The sequence below is a fragment of the Elgaria multicarinata genome, chromosome 3 (genome assembly GCF_023053635.1).
Source record: "Elgaria multicarinata webbii isolate HBS135686 ecotype San Diego chromosome 3, rElgMul1.1.pri, whole genome shotgun sequence".
NCBI lineage: Eukaryota > Metazoa > Chordata > Lepidosauria > Squamata > Anguidae > Elgaria > Elgaria multicarinata.
Window position 1 is genome coordinate 50504580 of NC_086173.1, and position 14955 is coordinate 50519534.

The 14955-nt window shown below is 42.9% G+C and overlaps 1 non-coding gene across 1 annotated transcript; it reads right to left on the reverse strand.

The window, feature by feature from the left end:
• Positions 1-14422: 14422 nt before the first annotated feature.
• On the reverse strand, positions 14423-14529 carry LOC134397080 (U6 spliceosomal RNA). The gene has a single exon (XR_010025348.1). It is a non-coding gene; the product is annotated as a U6 spliceosomal RNA (small nuclear RNA).
• Between the last annotated feature and the right edge of the window lie 426 nt (positions 14530-14955).

Genomic DNA, 14955 nt, shown 5'->3' on the forward strand with positions numbered 1-14955 from the left:
CTAGCCATAGTCAATAAAGCACTTCACCATGTTTAACACATCAACTTATGTTTAACATCACTTCAACATCAGGCAAGGGAGTAATCCCATACATTTCAATAGGACTCATCATATGGTTCTAATTATGTCATTAAGATCTTGCCGAGAGGGGATGCAGTAAAAAGCCTTACAATATGAAGCAATGAAGAGCGAATACCTGTTTAATTGTGTGTACACAATTTCCTTACAGTACAATTGCCTACTCAGAAGCAAGTCCCATTCAGTTCACTGGGTTCAATATTCAGTGCATATAGGATTGCAGCCTTAATGGTGGTTTTTGTGTGTGTTTTTGTTTTTGCAGGGGGGGGTGGAATTCACTTTCGTGCATGTCCTTATTTTGCCAATCTGCTTTGGATTCCTGAAAAAATAAACTGAACTTTTTATTAGATAAAAATGGATTAAATCCAAACGATTACTTTGTATAACTTCATTAGTCTCTTTATTTTATATCAGCACTTCAGTACTCAAAGTTTCTTTCAAGGAAAAGCATTTCCTGTAAGCTTAGAAAATGCCTTTTTCTGCCTATATTTGAAGCCACAAAGTACATAAGAGGGCAACTTTCTTTGAATCATCTCTGTGGGAAAGAGAATGCAAAGAGCTTTGTAAAGCTCTGAAAACTTGCAAAACTCGCTTTACCCCACATTCACTTTTTTTTTAAATCTCAAAGTTTTTCCATCCCATTTGTTTATTTATTTTAAATGATTTGTAGGCCACCTTTCAAGGTACAACCCGCTATAAGGAAATATGTGAATTTTTGTAATAGAACTAAATGGAATTCTCACCCATCCCAATTGCAGACTCTCATGCACATACCTCAATCTTTCATTTTCTTGAACTAACATAAGGCAACAGCAGCCTTTCACTCATTTCACAGGGATACCTAATCCAAACATTACTAGAGAGAAACCCACAGTATGGAGATGGGAAATGTGTGGTCTTCCCGCTGCTGTTAGACTACAAATCCCATCATCCCCCATGATTGGGCCAGGTTGGCTAGTATGATGGGAGTTGCAATCCAAAAACATCTGGAGGGCCACCTGTTCTCCATCCCTGCCATAGCAACTCGCAAGATTCTTATGCTATTGCTTCTTGTTGAATCAGGCTAAATTCATACAACCAATTGTGTGCAAGCAGGTGGAGAAAAACTTTAAATAATAATAATAATAATAATAATAATAATAATAATAATAATAATAATAATCCAGGCTGTGTTTTTTTCCATTAGTTCAATGTGAATTTGTGAGCGGATTCGTCACATGTATGAAATGTGTGACTTACTCTTGTCATTCTAATATCGAGGGGAAATGCTCTATTTTGCACGCAGATCTACCATGGTGGAACTTCCAGGAACTTCTGAAGAATAATATGGTTATGGAGTTATTATAGTTGAATTTGTTCTAGTAGCAGCAGCACCTCCTCCTCCTCCTCCTCCTCCTCCTCCTCCTCCTCCTTCTTCTTCTTCGAAACTCCCTTATACTGCCCCAGATCATTGGTCCACCTCCTTTATTCTTTTCACTGACTGGCAGCCACTCTCCAGGGTTTCAGAAAGGAGTCTATGAGAAGTTGCCAGAGACTAGACCTAGGACCTTTCATCTGCCCCTGTGGCGTGTGTTCTAACACTGAGCCGTGGCTTTTCCCCAGCTCAATTCTGCCACTGCACTATCAGTGTATATTAGGGTCTTTGGGGCAATGGCATCCACGCTGAGGAATGCCCTCCTCAGAGAGGCTCACCTGGCCCCTTCATTGTGATCCTTTTGGCACCAGGTGAAGAACTCCCACCCCACCCCACCCCACCCCAGGGTCAGTTTTGTTTTTCAATGTGTCTTGTGTTTTTAGATCTTTCCCTGCTGCTGTTTTTTACGCTGTTTTAGTTTCCTTTTGCACTTGTAAAGATTTTATATAATGTTTTATCATATGTATCGGGGATTTAATTTTTTTTGAACTGCCCAGAAAACTTTGGCTATTGGGCAGTATCAAAATGTAATTAATAAATGAATAAGTAAAATGATACTAACATAAGCACAAAGATCTACTTGTTTATATTTTTGTTTTTGAGCAGCTGTGAACTTGGATGCATGCTTGAAAACACTGCTGAATCAGAGCTTGGATGTTTCAACAGAATCCCAGCCTGCCTTTTCTCTGAAACTACAGGATGCACACAAAAGTGCTTCTCCACTTTTCCCAGCTCCGTGATGTGCTTTTCATGTAGCCAAGCATCATCATCTCTGCAATCAGGCTTCATTTGCCACACTGGTTGAGCCAATTTTTGATGCAGAACGAGTTTCTGTTAATGCATCTTCTGGGAAATCTTGATAATGAATGGCCTTTTGAAAGAAAATATCATTAAAAATAATACAGAGCATGTTAACATCAATTCACAGGTTCCAGCTAAAAGTCTGAATTAGATAGAGCAGAGGGCATCTGAGAACATTCAGCTAAATAGACTTTATTCTTGTCATTTCTGTATTCCTCCCATGTTTACATGCTACCCCCATTAACACCCATGACCCCAGTTCTCTCCATCCATCCATCCATCCATCCATCCATCCATCCCACCTCATCCTCACCCCCATAATTTCACATAATAAAACCAGGGAAGATTCTCCCAGGTATCGCTCCTTATACACAGAATCACTAATCTATAGCAAATCTCACTTTTACTCAGAAGTAAGTCCCAATGGGGTTTATGCCTCAGTAAATGTGTTTACTATGATTGCAGCCTTAGATTAGAAATCACCATACAAAACATTTCTCAATCACATTTAATATGCAGGTTAGAATAATGTGGATTCACAGGAAGGATACATGGTTAAAAAAGAAAGAAATAAAGCGATGGATTCTTTCCCTCACCCCGCAATTTCATGCCTGTCCCTTGGGAGCCTTTTTACTATCCCAGACCAGCCTGTTTTTCACTCCTGATGAATTAATCTGGACTATTCCCATAGCCACTCATATGACTCAGACGCATTCCATCACTTGCTTGACACTTTCTTACTCCTCTTCAATCACGCTTTGTGTGATGCAGAGGGTATGTAAGGCTAGGGATAGGGGTGGGGGATTGTTCAATTCACAGTTTAATATAAACTTACCTAATTTTGCACTTTTTTATAATATTTTTTTCTACAATACTTAAACATACAACATTACAATTAAAGAAAACAACATACTACATAAATGTTGAATAAATGTTGAATACATAATATCATATCTACATAACATAATCAAACTTAACATATAAGTGCACCCCCCCACCTCGGGATCTCATTCCTGATTCCAAAATCTCATACTTTCTTCTGCTGGCGGTTTCCCACTTCCCTTAGAAAACACAAATATTAGGAACTGTTTCCAAATTCCTTCAAAATCATTTGTTTTAGCTATACCTCTTCTCCATTTAATATTACAAGTCAATTTATCATTAATAGCTATATCCCAAACTTCTTTATACCATTCTTCAATACAATAATCGCCTTGAATCTTCCAGTTCCTAGCTACAATCAATCATGCCGCAGTCAGCAAATTCGATATCAATTCCTTAATTTCTTTTTTACATTTTAAATCTTCAAATAGTGACAGTAATGCAACTTTTGGTGCTCGTTCTATCTTCATTCCCACTATTTCTTCAATCTCCAGAAACACCATCTTCCACAATCTTTGTACATATTTGCATTCCCACCACATATGTTGGTGGGACGTTCCTTTTCCCCCACAACCTCTCCAGCAATTTGCTGAGTGCTGATTATTTATCTTATTCAATCTAACCGGGGTTAGGTACCACCTCCATATAATTTTAAAATAATTCTCTTTTATTCTCACTGACATATTTCTCAACACTCTTGAGAAATATGAAAACTGAAACTCAGGCCATAGCTAGAAGGGGCGAAATCCCAGGGCGATCCCCGGGATCATTCCTGTGCATCCACGTGACGCACAGGGGAACCCGGGAGCAGGGAGGGATGATCCCTCCCTTTCCCTGGGATCACGCCCTGCCCTTTGAGCAAGCTTTTTCCATGGTCTTGGGCTGATCCCGAGACTGCGGAACATGTGTGCGGGTGTCACGGTTTATCCCAGCTCCTCGCAGTTACTCATGAGGAGCCAGGACCCACTCATGGGGCGCAGGAGCTCTGCGCCCATCTGGGGCGGGATGGGGTGAGTGGGGAAAAATAATTAAAATAAAAAACACTTACCTTTTGGGCATGAGTATTCGTGCGCTCTTCTTCTTTAACAAAACAAAAAACAAAATGGCGGGCGCAACGTCCTCTCCCTCTGAGGTTGTTGCATGCCGTGTGTAAACAGAGGGGGGAATCTCGCAATAAAAACATTGCGAAATCTTCACCCCTCCATCGCATTAGAATGGTAGGTCTAGATCAGGCCTCAGTTAACCTCCAACTTTACATTTCTCTGTATTTTGCAATGGAGTCCTCCCCCCCCCCCAAAAAATGGGGGACGGACAATGTTTAAAATGCAATACAATTGTTTGTAAAAATTTAAAAAAGTATATTTAGGCAAATGTTTGTACAGATTGAGAGGAATGTGAGAAATTTCCATGTGCCTTTTTTCAAGGCTTATAGCTCTCGAGTAACTGAATTTAAGACTGGAACAATGAGAAAACAAAATTGACCGATTTATCCAGCCCTGTTTAAAGCTATGTTAAGTTGTAGTTCTGGTGAATGTTTTCTACATAGCTGGATGAAGGAGACAACATAGGGAAACCTTTGGCAGAGTGCAGAACTGAACCCAGGTGTTCCAAGCTGAATATCCTAGCAACACACCATCTGCTGGTGCCAAGGCTAGTGCTCAAAGGCTGCCAGCCAAGCAGACTCTTTGGGGTCTAACCCTGACAAATGTCACCATGAGCACAAGCACAGAAAGGTAAACAAGAGCTTGGTGTGTTCTCCTCTATGATAACAGCAAGAGCCACTCAAGTCCACAGCAAGGTTTGGCCATATTACCCTTCTTATGTCAAGTGGGGAAATCTGATCATTGGAGCCTCCTGCAGTGTAGCAGAGCTTTCCTTTGGTCTGGCAAGTGCAGGTTGACCCTGGTTGTGATCCAGTCTGAGCCCAACTGATATGAAAATGTCCACTGCTGTGTTTTGCCCAGCAGCTTGTGGGTCATATACCTGGAGGAGATGGATGTAGCATGTTTCTTCGCTCTCATAGTGCCCACAGACTGTCCTTGGGTTTGGTTCTGGGGCAAAAGGTAAGTGACAGAAGGCTTTGGTTCTGGCCACTGGCCAAAGGAAAGACCAGCTGCCCCCATTTCAGATGAAGAAGAAAGCAGTCCAAGTGACCTCTGAGTAGGAAGGGACCCTTGTCCCTCGGATGGCTCTGATCCAGCCCATGGAGCAGTAGGAGTTTGGGCCTAGGGATGGGTGGATCTTTCAGTTCCAGTTTCTCCCGAATTCAGATGTTTTAAATCTCAAGTGCTTTCTCTCTTAAATATGAAGCACTGTGCACATTTTGAGGAATTCTTATTGAAATCAAACTGAAACTAAATTCTTGCCCATCTACAGTGGCCAAATTCAATAGGAACATCTATTCCCAGCATGGAGAGGATGTACCTGCCTGTCATGTAGCTTTTAGAGATGAAAAGCCTGTCAGGAAAAAAAGAGGTGATGATCACCCTAATTCAGAACTAACATGGGCCTTAGCTAGATGGGGCGAAATCCCTGGGCAATCCCCAGGATCGTCCCTGTGCATCCACATGATGCACAGGGAATCCCGGGATCAGGGAGAGATGATTCCTCCCTTGCCCCGGGATCTTGCCCTCCCATTCGAGCCTGGTTTTTCCGCAGTCCTGGGCTGGGCCTGAGCCTGCGGAACGTGTGGCTGGGCATCGTGGTTTGTCCCAGCTCCTCGTGAGGAACTGCGCACGGGGCACAGAGCTCCTCAGGTGCTCTGCACCCATTGGGGTGGGGTGGGGGGAGCGGGGAAAATACATATTTTTAAAAAATCCCTACCTTTGAGCGCACGAGTGCATCTTCTGTTGTCTTTAAAAAAAGAAAATGGCGGCTGCGACATTCTCTCCTTCCAAGGCCGTCGCATGCTGCATGTAAACAGAGGGGGGATCTTGCGATAAACACATTGCGAGATCTTCACCCCTCCGTCACACAACAACAGGTAGGTCTAGCTGAGGGATTCAAACCCAGACTTTTCACAGTTGAGAATTCAAGGCCCTGGGCCTGGATGGACAAATGAGCCTTTAGGGTGGTGGCCCTTTCTCTTTGGGACTCCCTGCCCATGGAGGTCAGGCAGGCACCAACACTGTGCTGCTTCTGGAGGCTCCAAAAAACAACTCTTTTCCAGGAAGTGTTTCTGAACTGACCACTGTTTTTATTGGCCCTTTTGTTTTAAATTGAACAGTTTTAATGTACTGCTTTAATCTTCTTTCTTTTTATTGTTTTATTCCTCTGTTCACCACTTCAGAATCTATTTTAGATATGCAGCAGTGTATAAACATTGTAAATAATAATAATAATAATAATAATAATAATAATAATAATAATAACAATAATAATGGTTTTTCCCACATTCATTTTTTAAAACTCTAATTTTTTTTGTTCCCAAATATGGAGAATTTTTGCAAATTCTTAGTAAATTCTTATCAAAACCAACTGAAATGAAATTCTCACCCATCCCTATTCATGCCTAACAAATATTTCTGTTGCTTTAGGAAGAGTCAGGGAAGGATAGAAGCAGGAAAGGGTGGTTCATTTGCAGCAGGATTTGGTCTCATGTGGTCCCATGTAGCCCTCATGGCCGGCGCCAGACTATTTTGCTCCAGACTAGGAGAGCAGCTTCCGGGTGCGCCGTTCAGTGCCCTCCTTTGCTTGGCGCTCTAGGCCGCCGCCTGAGCTGCCTCTATGGCAGCGCCGGCCCTGGCAGCCCTCCAATGAAAACACACCCTAAAATTCAGGTGGGCCCATATAAAATGGTGCCTGGAGCAAGTATGGAGTGGCAAAAGGGTCAAATTAGCTAATTTTGGCCTTTCTGACATTCAGTTGCAACTCTGGACACCTTTACAAAATCTTCCCATTTTCATCACTTGTAGTGGGCCGTGGGAGGGTCCAGGGATCAAAAACGGCCCCATGACCTTCCAAAGTTGCCCACTCCTGACTTACAGCAAAAGTTGGTGAAACAGGAACATGGGTTTGAGCTTGGCATGACCAAGAGCCTTCCCTGGAATTCGCAGCCATTGCTTAGTGCGCTGGAGGGAACTGCTTCGCTTATCAATATAAGATGTTATGTCATCCTTACATTAACCGAGCTTTCAGTAGTGCCTGCCTGAGTTTGCACTGCAGCACATTTTGCAGAATGGGCTTCATTTCCTTCCCTGCCTGTTTCCTCACACACCCACACTTGCCCTGGGGCTCAGATTTAAATCTCCTGATGTCAGCTGTGTTTAAGGCATTGGCCCTCTTTCTGTATCACTCTCTCTGGCCTAATTTAGATTTAAGACCATTTGTGAATCAGTGAAAGTGTTGGTCTTTGGGGGCAGGGGCGGGTGGAGGGGAGGGGAAACCCAGACTCATTCAAGCTTTGTTTGTATTCAGCTCCCCGTGGCCAATCCAGACACCTGCACAAGACACAGCACAAAGGTTTACACAGGGAAATGGCTGTCCGAGTTCCAAGAGCACTCAAAAATATCCACAGCAACCATTAAGTGTGGTCTTGGGGTTTTCATTTCTCTGCATTTAATTTCTTTCTCCTGATTGCGCAACAGCCAAAATGGAGGTGCCCAAGGAACCTGGAAACACACACACACACACTGTGGTCCAGATGGTTGTGGCTGATGCAAGCTTACTGTCAGAGGTGAATTCTTCCAGGTGAAGAAGAGATATAGAAATAATAAGCTCTCTGCTCATCTTTGTGACTGACAAATTTACCAAGAGAAATGATTCCAATTGAACCAGAAGCAACATGTCCCAAATGCAGTCGCCGATATGGCACATGCAGCTGTAGCCATATGCCTTGCTGCATCACATATTAGACGGTAGAAAATCCAGGTTTGCCACCCAGCATATACTCAACAGAGAACTACAGCCAATCCTGATGTTCGTAAATGTGCTTTTTGTCATAAACACATTTTACATGTATAAGGAAGTGAGGCATGTGGCTACCAGGAGGACGGCCTTCTCTGCTGTGGCACCCCGGCTGTGGAATGAGCTCCCTAAAGAGGTTCGCCTGGCACCTACACTATACTCTTTGAAACGCCAGGTGAAACCCTTTTTATTTTCTAAGCATTTTAACTGTTACGCAATTTAATTTTAACTTTGCTGTTTTAAATTTGTATTTTAAATTTGTATTAATTTCTGCATTGCTGCTTGATTTTATCCTGGTTGTGTCTTTATACATACATACATACATACTTCTTTATTACGATCCATAAATCCATGAAAAAAACCAAAGAACAAGAATCAAACATGAAATCATACAGTTGGAGCTATTATCAACTTATGTCTAATACATAGAGAGCTCTAATCCTGGCCGCCACTGTAAGAAATTTAGCAACAACCAAAGTTATTCTTGAGGACTTATCTTCCAACAGAAACTTAACATAAAATTTGTCTGAACTTCTGGACAGTTTGCTCAACAATGGGGTGATCATAAGATGGTGGGCCTGATTATAAAAGCTACAGGATGGAAGGATATGCTCCATCGTCTCCACTTCCATGTTCCTACAGGGGCACTGTCGTTCCTGATAGGGGACACCAGCATATCTGCCCTGAAGTAATTCAATAGAATAAACATTGCATCTGGCCTTGGAGAAAGCAATACGATATTTAGCCACCGTCAGGTTGTTTAGATAGTGTCTTTATACTGTATTTTATACTATGCTTTTATACTGGTTGTTTTATATTTTGAATGGGTTGTATGGTTTTAATTTTTGTAAACCACCCAGAGTGCTTCGGCTATTGAGCAGTATAAATATGCAATAAATAAATAAATAAATAAAGACATGGTGTTGTGTGAAGCAACCTGTAGGTGTAGTAGACCCTCAACAATGAGCCACACATGACATGAGTGTGCGTGTTTGTGTATGACAGAGAGAGAGAGAGAGAGAGAGAGAGAGAGATCGTAGGGAATAACCTGGCAGCAAAATGGGTATGCCATTGAGTGTATACTTGACAGGAAGTATACACCACAAGCTGCAACTGCACCTGACTCCCTGATAAACATGCTTCTGTACAGATTTGTCTCATCCACATGTTACATTTTTAGGTGCATACTTCAAAAACCCTAGATCAGGTTTGGAGAACGTCTTTCGACCCCAGGGTTAAATTCCATTTTGGAGAAGCTCTTGGTGGCCACAGGATCAAAGGTGAAAGGAGGTGGAACCAAAGACAAAAAAGGGCAGGGCTAAAATACCAAAAAATGCCATGCATCTTCTAAAATGTTGCAAAAGATGAAGATATGATCGGTGGTCGAGAGGGAAGGGGGTGGGACTAGGGGAAGAGGCATGGCCTTTTGGGGAACTCCAGAGGGCTGGACTGGGACCCCAGATAGGCCAGATAGGGCCCCCAGACCTACAGTTCCGCATCCCTACTTTAGGTATACACCACAAATATATGCGGCAGGGTCTTGCTATTTACTGTTTTACTCTGTACAGCACCATGTACATTGATGGTGCTATATAAAATAATAATAATAATAATAATAATAATAATAATAATAATAATAATAATAATAATAATAATAGTGAAGCAACTCTGTGGTTTCAATGGAGAAACAAGAGCCCCACAGAACTTCAGTTCAGGATCAGATGAGATAAGACACTGGCCACTCAAATATTTATTTGCCCTGTTAGATATGGATGATAACTAAGTCATGGTGTGAAGCTGCAGGCGGTGACAAAAGTCCCACTCAGTGGAGAAGATGGGCTTCTGCAGAGCTATTCCGTGGCACGGAGGAGGCATGGCGATGGCTGACGTTTCTGTGCAGGCAAATAAAGACGCTCATCCTCCTTGTTTTATGCTCTTAAGACATGCAGTCAAGGAGAGCCTGATTACTGAACCTTGATCTAAATTGTCACTCCCAAGTTACCCTTTCACGGAAATAGAGCACCACGGAAATATGCAAATGAAGAATGGCTCATTTAAATTTAATGCTAATGAGAAGATTTCCTTCTCTTTCCAGCAGAGAGCAGCTGTTCTCATTTCAAGCTGGCAAAGTGTCTCTAAATCACCTCCACAGCACTGAGGTGGACAGTGATGTCATTGTTTATAGGTTATTAGTTATTATTTTATAGACAGACCTGACATTTGCCTTTTAAAGAGACATTCAGATGGCTCCTGGCCCTCTGCCACTGAACCTGTCCCAGTAATCTTGTCTGTCGTTAGCGTCCTTCCAAGTGTCAAAATGCCAGCACCGCTTCCCCCACCACCACCCTTCAGCACATAATTTAAAAAGCACTTTGGGCCTTCTCTTCAGCTTGCTGCTGCTTTTATCATATAAGGGAACAAGGGCATTGTGTTTCTGTTCAGGCCTGCTGGCCACCCAGAATGCAGGCCTGAGAAGAAATCAGTGTGTACTTGAGAGACCCGGGGGGGGGGGGGAGAGAGGAGGAAGAGAGGTGACGATGAGGAAGGAAGGGGGATGATCAAAGGTCTGGAACAAAGTTCTAGCACAAAGCTAAGTATGGTGGGTAGATGGAGTGGGGGGAGCCACATCAGTTGAACTCGCTTATGTATTTATTGGCAAGTTCAAGCAAGGAAGGACATCAAGCAAGAGCTAACAGTGTTCACCACTGCATTAGCATTAGCATCCAAGGGGGTACAAAATTCCATAATGGGGGGGAAACATTCCCACCATATTGAAAGAGAGAAGTTATAGCTGAGTGGCAAAGCACATGCTATGAATGGATAAAATCCCAGGTCCCATTTCTGGAATCTCTGGTTGAAGCAGCCTTTCCCAACCTTGAAGCCACAGGTGGTGTTGGACTATAATCCCCATTATCCCCAGCCAATGTTCAGGAGCTATGGTGATGTCTGCAGTGGGAATTTCATTTTGTGAAGGAATGTTATGTACCAGGTGAAGGGTTGAGGACCACCCCTCTACCAAAAGTGGCTACATGCCAAGCGTACATTCCTCAGGCAGACACCATGTGCTAGCAGACAAAGAGAAAACCTGTAACCAATGAGGCATCGAATGTAACCTATGACTCATGAAATGTAAGTGCTCTAACTGGCTATCGACACTGTAACCTAATTTGCTAACCTAACAATGACCAATGAAGAGGCTAACACACTTTTTGTAACCAGAGCCTATATATGTATGTAGATTCCTTTGTTCTGTGTGCTTTGATTTGCATTTCTGCCAAAGCACCAATGCTGCAGCATTGAATATAAAGGGTTAAGTTGAATTCTCCAGCCTGGTGTGTTTAATTGGGAAATAATGCGGCAGGGTAGTGAGCCTTCCTCCCCATTTTGGGGGATAACAATGGGGGCTATAGTCCAGACTCATCTGGTATTCCATGGTTGGAAAAGGCTGAGCTGAAGGATCTCAGATAGCATGCCTGGAAAATAATTCTCCTTGAGGATGCTGGAGACATTGCTTGTCAGGGAATGCTAAAACCAAGCTAGATGGACAAATCAGGGTCTTAATGGCTACCACACTTCAAGAAGGATGCAGACAAGCTGGAGAAGGTTCAGAAGAGGGCAATGGGAATGATTGGAGGTCTGGAAACAATGCCCTATGAGGAGAGACTGAAAGAACTGGGCATGTTTAGCCTGGAGAAGAGAAGACTGAGGGGAGACATGATAGCACTCTTCAAATATTTGAAAGGTTGTCACACAGAAGAGGGCTAGGATCTCTTCTCGATCGTCCCAGAGTACAGGACACGGAATAACGGGCTCAAGTTACAGGAAGCCAGATTCCGGCTGGGTATCAGGAAAAATGTCCTGACTGTTAGAGCAGTATGACTATGGAACCAATTACCTAGGGAGGATGTGGGCTCTCCCACACTAGAAGCATTCAAGAGGCAGCTGGACAGCCATCTATCAGAGATGCTTAAGGTGGATTCCTGCATTGAGCAGGGGGTTGGACTCAATGGCCTTGTGGGCCCCTTCCAACTCTAGTATTCTATGATTCTATGATGTGTAAATATATACATGCCTATAGGAAAGCAAGAGGAAAAGTAGCAGGTAGGTGTAAGAATAAGGACAAAATGAGGGCCACTTCATATGTTAGAGCCAGTGCAGGCCCATGACATTTTGCTACCTGAAACGGAGACCATGGGATAGAACCGGGGCTCACAAGGGATGCAGCACCAGCACTTTTTGATTAGCAGAGATGGTGACGTCATCTGGCACCCCTCCTTCAGAATTTTCTGTTCCCTCTGAGCTTAGCTGCAATCCTTACAATCGTTTGGGGGATGTATTTTCCCAGCAACAATATATTGCTTTGAGTAAGATTGTATGGATTTTGTCTAATCTGTTTCACCGATTGTCAGAAGTCTTTAATTCCATCACTCATTGATGGATTCAGAATCCCGCCCCCTTCAGAAAACTATGCAAAAACAACTAGCACAATTTACATAACTTTCACTGGCATGCAACATTTTGCATATTTTTCTTAGTTCAGCATACAACCAATGAGCAGAGGGCACAAAAAAGGGTGCTGTGCAGCAGAGGCTGAAGAGAGATCAGAGATGTATAAAATGTTGCATAGTATATGTGTTTAATGTATGTGTGTGCATACTTTTCATTCTTTTGTATGACTAAATTTGCATTCCATTCCAGAAAGTTAAAAGAAAAAAAGTCCACAATTCGCAGAACCTGTGCAACAGAGGCAATGTCAGTCCCCTGTGGAATCCATGGGTCAGATTCATGAGAACTCAAAGTCATTTGAATCCATTTCTGATTTCTCCAACATCCTTAGTTATAAGCTATCCCTGTTGTAACATGGAGTGCTCCTGGGTGGCCTGGTCTTAAATGGGTCGTTAAGACCCATAAGCTTTACCAAAGACCTGTTCCTGATGGTGATGAAAACTGCTAGAACTGGTTTGTTGATATGGATCAATACAGCAGCCTACAATTTTGAACTTTTCTTGGGGGCATGGCTATGGGGACTGTCATGAGGAGTGCCTGAACTTCAAAATGTACTTATCTTCCTGCGCTGTCCTGTTTCCCCTTCCTTTACTGTCTATGTGCAAGCAGTGGTTAAAAAAGAAAGAAAGATGATAGCTTTGGGGAGGGCTTGCTAGATAGCTTCAGAACAGTTGGTCTATATGCCAATCACTTTTTGACATGAAGGTAACCCAGGCCTCAACATCAGATGAAAAGGATCTCAGGGAGATGGGAGAGGAGGGTTCCAAAGTACCATTAATTAAGAGATTACCTATCCAAAATATCATGGACAATAGGTCTCTCAATAGCTATTGATCTCTATACAGCCTTCTTTTCAGCACAGTTCCACTGAATTCTAGTTGCCAGAGAGCACCGCTGGGAGAGGGATAGTACCTACAAGCTCTGCTGGAAGCATCTGATTGGCCACTGTGGGAATGGGAACTAGGATGCTGAACTAGATGACCCTTTGGGTTGATCCAGCAGGGCTCTTCCAATGTTCTTAAAGTCCCAGGGAATCGTTCATCCAGAGGTTCTATATGCAACCTGCAACACTCAAGAGACTCTACAGCAGTGTTGGGCAACTTGTGGCCCTGCAGATGTTTTGCTCCACAACTTCCATCAGCCCTAGCCAGCATAGCTAATAATGGGAGATGATGGGAGAGCCACAATTTGTCCAACCCTGCTTTAGATGAGCTGCCATACTTTTATTTTTATTTTTGCCATAGACCTAGGACATCCGGCACAAATGGGTTCCATATGAAATGCAATGGAGACAAAGAAAGGCAAGGTTAGCAGTTCAGCCTCTGGTCTTGCAAGGAGATGAAAGTGTTTACAAAAGAGGCTCTATAATATACAAGTCCTTAGTTGCTGATTGTGGTTTCTCTGGCTTGCTGGGAACCATCTTTCAACCTTCAATTTTCCTTATGTCTAACTTCAGTTCTGGCTTCCAGATGCTGCCAGGCTATCCTTCAATCGCCTGTGTCCATCTCTACTGTTCTGGACCATACATGATTGTAACCCCATTAACTCAAAATAAGAGGTCAGGAGAGTGTAGGATGTGTTCATGTATCATCATCAACAACAAAAACAATAACAACAGCAACACAATTTATCCCAAACTTTTCTACCTAAGGGTGATCAGGATCCAGCACAGGAACCTTGGAAATGAACTTATACTGAGTCAGACCATTGCCCCATCTAGCTAAGTACTCTCTACTCTGTCTAGCAGCTGCTCTCCAGGTTTTCAAACAAACATCTTTCACAGTCCAACCTGAAGATGCCAGGGATCTACCACTGAGCAACAGCCCTCCCCTCATCCTAAATATGGAATTCTTTACGAATGTGCCTGTCATCCCTGCACAGCGGCCATTCTCATCTTCTCTGAACCATTCCCATTTTGTTGTACATGTCATCAAATCAAGCACCGGCAGTGCATGGATATACAAGACCAGTTTCAATGAAGAATAGTTACAGGTAAGTCCAATGGTTGAACTTTTCTCTTGTTCATCATTCCAGGTGGACTTTTTCCATCTGTCTAACCAAAATGATTGGCTTCCAAGGTTTCCACTTAGGGGCAGACCAAAGAACAAAATCACATTTTCCATCTGCCTGTCATTAGGGCTAATGGCTCTTGTGAGTTGAGACTCAGACTCTCACTGAAACCTAAAGTAGCCGCAGAGCTGTATCTGTGCCATCTGATTACCCCTTTAGTATAGGCGAGGTGCTTGCTACAATCTCCATTTGGTTGATCTACAACTCACAGTAAGACACAAAGCCAGCTGCACCTTACAAAAATGTGCCAGATGCAGGAAATATAGGCCCCTTTAAGATCTGCTCTTGTTCATGTAAAG